The sequence below is a fragment of the Salmo salar genome, chromosome ssa05 (assembly GCF_905237065.1).
Source record: "Salmo salar chromosome ssa05, Ssal_v3.1, whole genome shotgun sequence".
In the NCBI taxonomy this organism is placed as follows: domain Eukaryota; kingdom Metazoa; phylum Chordata; class Actinopteri; order Salmoniformes; family Salmonidae; genus Salmo; species Salmo salar.
Window position 1 is genome coordinate 41,888,198 of NC_059446.1, and position 9,946 is coordinate 41,898,143.

Genomic DNA, 9,946 nt, shown 5'->3' on the forward strand with positions numbered 1-9,946 from the left:
GCAGAACTGAAAAAGTGTGTGTGAGCAAGGAGACCTACAAACCTGACTCAGTTACACCAGCTCTATCAGGAGGAATGGGCCAGAATTCACCCAACTTATTGTGGGATGCTTGTGGAAGGCTACCTGAAATGTTTGACCCTAGTTAAAGAATTTAAAGGCAATGCTTCCAAATACTAATTGAGTGTATGTAAACTTCTGACCCACTGGGAATGTGATGAAAGAAATAAAAGCTGAAATAAATCATTCTCTATACTATTATTCTGACATTTCACATTCTTAAAATAAAGTGGTGATCCTAACTAACCTAAGTAAGGTAATCTTTACCAGGATTAAATGTCAGGAATTGTGAAAAACTGAGTTTAAATGTATTTGGCTAAGGTTTACATAAACTTCCGACTTCAACTGTATGTAATGCTAATGCTTAGAATAATCATAAAATATATTCTTCTCATGGAATAAAAGTCAGATTTACTCCAAATTAGGTGTCTAGGCTCATCAAAATAGTCCCTAAAGAGTTTGAGAATATAACGTTAATGCATTTAATAATGGCCACACTATACCAGTAGATGCATAAGCTAAAAATTCTTCAAAACTCTTCTTCTCATGAACCATAGGACCAAATGACTACTTGGTATATGGCACATGTCACCAAATGGCCCAGGGTACATGTCTTAACATAGTTTGAGAAAAGCTTGGTCAAAAGATTGGTCAAAAGATGGCTGAGTTACTGACAAATAAAAAATCCCGATTTTAAATGTCAATCTGAACCACTGTAAATCTACTCCACAGTGGCCTATAAACTTGAAACTTGCCATCCCTAAGATGACCCACACTGAATTTGTTTTTAGTATAAAAAAAACAAGGAAACTATTAACAGCTCATTATTTGCATATGTAACGCTAATGCTCAAAATCATCTGTAATCATCTGCTCCTTATGAACCACATATCAGATTCAATCCAGATTTAGTTTTTACTCATCAGTCTTGGTTTTGAGACTTTTTTTTGTTTAAATCAAATATGGCTTCACTGTACCTATAGATGCACATTAGCAACAATGCTTCTTCTCATGAACCATAAATCAGATTTACTGCATATTTGGTAAAGACTCAATTAATTCGCTTATAAGAAGAATGCTTAGTTGCTGCATTCAAAGTCGGCCATGCTACCAACCTAAAGCACTAGACTAAACTTCACTTGCGTCATCCTTGTGGCGTTGAGAGATAAACATGTTCATGCTTTCACTGATTGCACACAAAGAAAGATAGTTTGTACATGGTGGCGTGCATCCTTATTGAAATCCTACACATCTTGGTACAATAGCCTAATTACTACTTTAGTCATTATGAAATCATGCACACATCTTGAAGTGTTGAAAGCATAACTCTATATGGCTCTTACGGGCAATTTTAATACAGATACAGTTCCTGATTCCACAATTAGTGTAAATATTTAGAATTATGTAAAGTTTGTTAAATGAAGAGGTCCCTCCTCACGTGGCCATTAAGGAGAAATCCGATCACAGGAAGTTATCCCTGCATCTGTTTCAGGATGACAAACACAGGTTGCATCCCAATTAAATGGCCCCGGATTCCCTTTATTGTTCACTTCTTTTAACTAGGGCCTACTAAGGCGGCCAACCAGGGGTACTTTGCCGATCCACAGGGGGTGTTTGAGAAGACTCATGAGACTATAGGCCTACTGGTAGAATGCACATGAGGGGGTACTTCAGGAGTACTCCGGGCAAAGCAAAATTCAGTTGGAGGTACTGCTACCGAAAAAGGTTGGGTACCACTGTCTTTTGGGATGCAGACAGAAAATAGTTTTCTGTGGAGGCCATCAAGCAGCAATATAGTGTTTCTCATTCCCCGTCTAATCATCTTGCACGATGCCCTCAATTTGTCCTCCCTCTCCACTAAGAATGCATTGACATGGAGGTGAACTCAATAGCAGTCTCAGAGAGGTTTGTCTCATAATTGCCAATCAGTCTGAGAAGTCTGTCACTGTTCAGGTTCCAGCACAGTTCGTGGCAAGGCATCCAGCATCCCACCACCATCTCCAGCCAAATTTGAAGGGGCTTCTTAAATAAACCAAACAGGAAGATTAGAACAGTCTGAACTTTTTCTTCAAGTCGCCGTATTGTTCGTTTTCCTGGGTCTTGGTGGTCCAGTGAGATGGTTCTCATGATTTGGTGGCATGACTGTTATGTCTCGCTCTCACACCTTTCCTACTACTCCAAATAGCTCTCTTTCGCTCGTTCCTCTTTTTCTCTCTGTCCCCTTTCTCATCTCCTCTCCGTCCTCACACAGGGGAACACTTGCTCATTTACACAACGTCAGCGAGAAGTTATTTGTCTGGTTTTCTACCTCGAGAGTATGCAGAGAGTTGCTCACAGTCAGTCAGACAATCTTCTGTCCCTGTGCATTCTCATTCTCACTCCAGCAGCGATGGTGACAGTCAAGAGAGAATGATCCCCCTCAGGATTCTTAGATTACCAGTCCGTACTTTACCTTTAGTGTTGGGCTATGACAGGTTCAATCTAAATGCTTCAACGGTTCTTATTCCATTTCTATCACCACGATTGAGTTCCCCTGTGTTTTGCGAAATGTGTTAGCTGAATAAAACAAGGAAGATGCACAATATAAATTGTCACATCAGGACAGCACAAGCACATAACCACTGTTTGGAATGCTCTATGAACTCTCGTCTTTGCAACTTGTGTTGTATGTAAAGAAAGTAAATCTCTGGAAAGCAATGGCAATTGTTACTTAGTCGACTGTCCTGGCTTATTGAATAAATAAAATAAAATGGCATTAATATCTAATAGATTTGGTCTGAATATGTGGTTTCCACTTGACCCTCATTTCGAGTGGATTTCATGTACAGTAGTAATACATCCATCTGTTTCAGCCCGCGTGGCTGCCTGGCCAGACTGTACTGTATATCCTCCATACATCCCCCAACAGACTGACAGCACAGAGCCTGGTCCGGCTGGGCCGTCAGACTCGGAACCACTTCTCCAGACCTGGCTGGCTGGAACACACACTTCCCTCCATTCTTTCCAGGCCATCGAGTGGAGCGAGAGCCCCTTTATTATCCACACCTGGCAGAATTGCACTCAATGTGAAATATACAAGAATGGCAGCAGTGAGAGTGCCAGGTGATTCTTGCTGAACCGTAGGGGTTTATTGCAGTGAGAGGTTTCAGCTAAGGATAGCCTAGCTGCAGTATATTGATGATATATTGTAGGCTGTAATGACTTTGCCAACAGAGCTAAGTTTACTTTTTGTGCTTGTTTTGCTTTATCGGCGTTGTTGCACAATGGTTTAGTAAGGGCCCAATAAACATCATGGAAACGGTATACACTGGTATCTGCCTTCCTCAGAGCTGTGTTCAAGAGGCTACCACTCACATTTATAGCCCTATTAATAGTTAACCGAAGGAGGTAACAAATATTATCTACAAAGTCAAGCAGAAACATGCCACAACATGAATGTGCTGTTGTTAAACAATGGACCATTAGTAACATATACCAACTTGGACTTTTCTGACTTCTGATTGATTGTTAGCCCTACTGAATGCGCTTAATGGAGCAAATGATAGGAATTAACATAAAATACATTAGAAAAGGAAAAGGAAAGGAAGCATCAAATGTATTAGATTGTACCACAATTGGTAATAAATATTATACTAATTATTTCAATTCATTTGTGAATGTAGATATAGAATCTTTGTGCATTTTTCAAGTCCGTATAAATAATGGTAATAGTGTACAATATAGAATGTTATCATCTTGCATTTTATAATCATAACTCATAAACCCATACGATTCAATGGTATGGTTCAAAGAAGCAGCCTATTCTACTGTATGCAAACCTAAGGAGAGGAGAATTGTGAGGAGACTTCCTTCTTCCTCTTTGTAACTTAATACAATACAACAGAGGAGGATTGAAATGTGCATCACCACATTCGGAGGAGTACAGTAATTCTACACAGGTCCTATTCTATCACTGCCAAATGAAATGTAACACATGAATTATGCAACAATTAATTTACATAGAGATGTCATTTTGGCAGCTGAGCAGCAAACATTTAGCTATACTAAATGGAAAGCCTCACTTTTGCTTCTGCCAAATTGCTGAACACTTTTTAGATATACAGTATGTGCACTGACTGCATTGATTCTACATTTCAACAACAATTAAAGGTGCAATATGTAGAAATCGTGGTGCCATTTCCTGGTTTCAAATAGTTCTCCGAATTGTTGTTTATGTGACAAAACAATAAAGTATAGTGTAGAAAATCATTGTACCATCTAAACCGCTGTGAAATATTTTATACATAACCCAAAAATATTGTATTTTGACCTGTTTGAAGCTTGTGTACAAAACTGAAAGTAAACTAAACTTAAGAATGGGAAGCATAGAAATAGCGCAAAGACCTACTTTATTTTTATTTTTATTTTATTTAACTAGGCAAGTCAGTTAAGAACAAATTCTTATTTACAATGACGGCCTACCCCAGCCAAACCCTCTCCTAACCCGGAAGATGCTGGGCCAATTGTGTTTGCTTTCATTGAGAATGACAGATCTATTACTCACATTTCTATGTGAATTTGGTCAGGTTGCCCTAAAAAGTTGCATACTGCAGCTTTATGTCAGGCACCACAGGCTGAAATGCCATCTAATACTAAACAAAAATATAAATACATCATGCAGATTTTACTGAGTTACAGTTCATAGAAAAAAAATCTGTAAATTGAAATGATTGGGCAGAGGCGCAGCCATGGATTGGCCTGGAAGGGCATATGCCCACCCACTTGGGAGCCAGGTCCAGCCAATCAGAATTAGTTCTTCCCCACAAAAGGGCTTTATTACAGACAGAAATACTCCTCAGCACCCCCCCCCCCTTCCCCCTCAGATGATCTCGCAGGTGAAGAAGCCGGATATGGAGGTCCTGGGCTGGCGTGGTTACATGTGATCTGCGGTTGTGAGGCCAGTTGGACGTACTGCCGTATTATCTAAAACGGTGTTGGAGGCAGCTTATGGTCGTGAAATGAACATTAAATTCTCTGACAACAGCTCTCTTGGACATTCCTGCAGTCAGCATGCCAATTGCAAGCTCCCTTAATACTTGAGACATCTGTGGCATTGTGTTGTGTGACAAAATTCTGCACATTTTAGAGTGGCATTTTATTGTCCCCAGCACAAGGTGCACCTGTGTAATGATCATATTGTTTAATCTGCTTTTTGAAATGCCACACCTGTCAGGTGGATCTTGGCAAAGGAAAAATGCTCATTAACAAGAATGTTTATTGCAACATTTAGGAGAAATAATATTTTGTGCGTATGAAACATTTCTGGGATCTTTTATTTCAGCTCATGGAAAATGGGACTAACACTTTACATATAGTGTTTATATTTTTGTTGGTATTTTGGTCCTTTAATATGAGAACTTTCTAGAAGTAAACATAAAAATGTCAAAACATAACGTAAATGTATATTTTCTTCATTTTATCATGCTACTCTCTGGCAACATCAATATTTCATGAATTTAAAAATGTTAAATGGACATACATCTGTAATTTCAAAACTCACTAAAGGGAATCACATATACAGTAATTGTAAAGCCCATCTCATAGAGAATGGTACAAAGTGGACTGTACACTGAGTATACCAAACATTAGGAACACCCTCCTAATATGGAGTTGCATCCCCACCCTTTTACCCTCAGAACAGCCTCAATTCATTGGGGCATGGACTCTACATGTCTCAGTTGTCTCAAGGCTTATAAATCCTTATTTGACCTGTCTCCTCCCCTTTATCTACACTGATTCAATTGGATTTAACCTCTCTGGGCCAGTGGGACGCTTGCGTCCCACCCTAATCAACAGCCAGTAGAATCGCGTCATGTTAAATGCAAAACCTCATAAATGCTATAACTTCAATTTCTCAAACATATGACTATTTTACACCGTTTTATAGATACACCTCTCCTGAATCGAACCACGTTGTCCGATTTCAAAAAGGCTTTACAGCAAAAGCAAAACATTAGATTATGTCAGCAGAGTACCCAGCCAGAAATAATCACACAGCCATTTTCAAAGCAACTAGCATGCATCACAAATACCCAAAACACAGCTAAATGCAGCAATAACCTTTGACAACCTTCATCAGATGACACTCCTAGGACATCATGTTACACAACACATGCATTTTGTTCGATAAAGTTCATATTTATATATAAAAACAGCATTTTACATCGGCGCATGACGTTCAGAAAATCTTTTGCCTCAAATGCTTCCGGTTTATTAGCGCTACAATTTACAAAATTACTATTCGAAAACATTGTTAAAATGTAATATTGTCAGTCAAAGACTTATAGATTAACATGTCTTGAATGCCATCTCTTTGCCAGATTTAAAAATAACTTTACTGGGAAATCACACTTTGCAATAAACGACGTGGTATCCCCAGAAAAATAGTCTAGGCTATACATGTTTTGAGCCATCTTGGAACGATCAACCATCAAAAATACTATAGTAAATAATCCCTTACCTTTGATTATCTTTATCAGAAGGCACTTCTAGGAATCCCAGGTCCATAACAAATGTAGTTTTGTTCAAAAAAGTTAATAATTTATGTCCCAATAGCGTTAGCGCGCTCCGAAGGCTAGTGAAAATGTACCGTGTGCGTCTGACTTGTCGTCAGGAATGAGCAAAAAAATATATATTTAAGTTCGTTCAAACATGTCAAACGTTGTATAACATAAATCTTTAGGGGCTTTTTCAACCAGGGCATCAATAATATTCCATTGGGATGGTTTCATTGTCTTTCAAAACGTTTTGAAAAGGGAGAGTACACATGGGCGCCGACGTCACAATGGTAATGGACCATTTCCTGTGACCAAGGTAAACATCCTCTCTTTCAGTCAATTTTGATGGTAGCAGGCTCAAAACACTTTGTAAAGACTGGGGACATCTAGTGGAAGCTTTAGGAAGTGCTAAATGAATCGCAAGCCACTGTGTGTTTCAATGGCAAATGTTTGAAGTGATATCCACACATCAGATTTCAGTTTCCTGTCAGGATTTGTCTCAGGGTTTTGACTGCCATATGAGTTCTGTTATACTCACAGACACCATTCAAACAGTTTTAGAAACTTTAGGGTGTTTTCTATCCAAAGTCAATAATTATATGCATATTCTAGTTTCTGGGCAGTAGTAATAACCAGATTAAATCGGGTACGTTTTTTTTATCCGGCCGTGCAAATACTGCCCCCTAGCCCTAACAGGTTTTAACAAGCGACATCAATAAGGGATCATAGCTTTCACCTGGATTCACTTGGTCAGTCTCTGTCATGGAAAGAGCAAGTGTTCTTAATGTTTTGTAAACTCAGTGTATGTAGTAACTTACTTTGGTGAATGGATCAAAATCAAAGACATTAAAACCAGTAGATAGTGATAGCACCCGCCGTCATCCACGTAATTCCTATGGAAAACTGCAGATGGAGCATAAAGTATTTGAATTTGAAGCACTGTTTAACTTAATTATATATCTCTATTTGTAGCAAACTTTCTAATTATTCACAGTGGTGTTCAAACTTGATCATGATAAACACATTTTAAAGACCAAAACGGCCGTCAAAAACACATTTATTTGGCCATTCTGCCGATTGTAATTTACATAGGCTTTCTAGGGCAGACCGAGGCTTTTGGCACCACTAGGTTGCTACACAGTAGCCGACCAGCCTAGCTCACAATTTCATGCTCCAGACCGGACACTGAGGGCCTGGTCAAAATAGACGTTCGACGATTGGTCGGCTAAATTCAGTGTACTGTACTTGTCTTTAACTGCCATTTCCCGATAGTCAGACTCTTCCCACATGCCCCCCAAAAATTCTCAGCTTCAGAAGCATTCACCAAAGTTTGTGAGGTCATCCTTAGATATATTCTCCAGACTTAATCAGAGGGAAATGTTCATATGCTGTAAACTTTTTATATTCTTACATTTTACGTGCATATGTAGTATTTTACAGATGGAAATATGAAAAAGTAATTATCCATAACCTGGTGTGATTAAGTCCGGTGTCTTAACAAATTTTAATCAAAATATTGAGGCTGACTTCATCCAATTTCCAGAAAAATGTATTTGCAATATATGTAAATATGTGCATATTTACCTTTTTTTTTTACATTCGCTAACATCCTTTTGTCCAATCTGTAGTCACATTTTAAAAACTCTAAACACAATTAGCACAACATCCGTCTGTTGTGGACCATACCATGAACACAATTCATGTTGTTTTCACAGAATATGCAGTCAATTAACACGTTTCTAAAATGCTTACATTTTCTTTACATACAAGCTTACCCAATACCAAAATTATGGATTTTCTTGTCTTATTTACAAATGCTTGCACAGCATGCCAGAAATGAAGACCTAATGTTCAAAACCTTAAATATAGTATAAAGCCTCTACTTCTGCAACAACAGCAGCCCAAAAGCGATATTGACACAGCTAATAAGCATTTTTTTATGAACATTGAAACATTGAGAAATAGCTGATTTACTGTAAATTGTGTAAAATTGACCAATCACAGCTGATTCCAATCTCAATCAGAGACATAGCCAGGTGGTGAAGTTCTTTAAATTACATGGACATACACAGGGGACTCTTTGGATTGATTTTGTTCAATGTGGATACTGAACAACACAGAGGAGCAAATAGAGAAAGAAATTATGTCTGGACAAGGGAGAGGAATAGTTGGACCAGGGAGAGGAGTAGCTGGACCAGGCAGAGGAGTAGTTGGACCAGGCAGAGGAGTAGTTGGACCAGGCAGAGGAGTAGTTGGACCAGGGAGAGGAATAGTTGGACCAGGGAGAGGAGTAGCTGGACCAGGGAGAGGATTAGCTGGACCAGGCAGAGGAGTAGTTGGACCAGGCAGAGGAGTAGTTGGACCAGGCAGAGGAGTAGCTGGACCAGGGAGAGGAGTAGCTGGACCAGGCAGAGGAGTAGTTGGACCAGGACAAGGGAGAAGGAGAGGTAGGGGGAGAGGAGTAAGAATGTGTGGTGGTGTTCAAAGGAGAGTAAGAGCTGTTGTCACTGATGAAATAAGACCATGGTCTATCACTGAGAGAGGCTGGTTAAAGAGTCCAGCCTAATCTCAGACGGTCAACCGTGGCTTCCATTATCCGGAATTTTCAACAAACCAACAGGTAAGTAATGCATTTCACAAGGGCTTCTATCATTACTGTTGCTATGTCCCACAGTAACTGTAGGCCACCAGTCCCAATGCAAATACATATGTTGTATTTTTGTTCCTCTAAAGGAAGCAACGTCTTCCTCCCTCTGGGGGAAGAGGAAAGCTCCTCAGTGAAGACCAAGAGCATTCCATTGTAGGATTGGTCATTGCTGACAATGCAATAAAACAGAGAAATTCAGACCAGAATTGTAGAGGACAACCTTGTATTTCACAATATGGAAAGCATCAGCCTGACTACCATTACGCGGACTCTGACCAAACACAGAAAGGAACAGTGAGCAGGTCAAGGAACTCCGGCACCAATACGTCCAGGTATGGTGTCTATCCAATATGTCTTGTTCTATAGTGAGTTTTACACTATGCTACTCTACATGTAAACATGGGTTACAGTACATACAGTAGGACACTATGCTACTCTACATGTAAACATGGGTTACAGTACATACAGTAGGACACTATGCTACTCTACATGTTAACATGGATTACAGTACATACAGTAGGACACTATGCTACTCTACATGTTAACATGGGTTACAGTACATCCATTAGGACATACTGAAAAGCATTTACACATACTGTGTTTGATTTATTTCAGAGAGTCATGGAGTTGGAGGCTTATCAGACCACACATGAAATCATTCATGTAGACGAGGCAGGGTTTAACCTGGCAAAAACACGTCAGCGGGG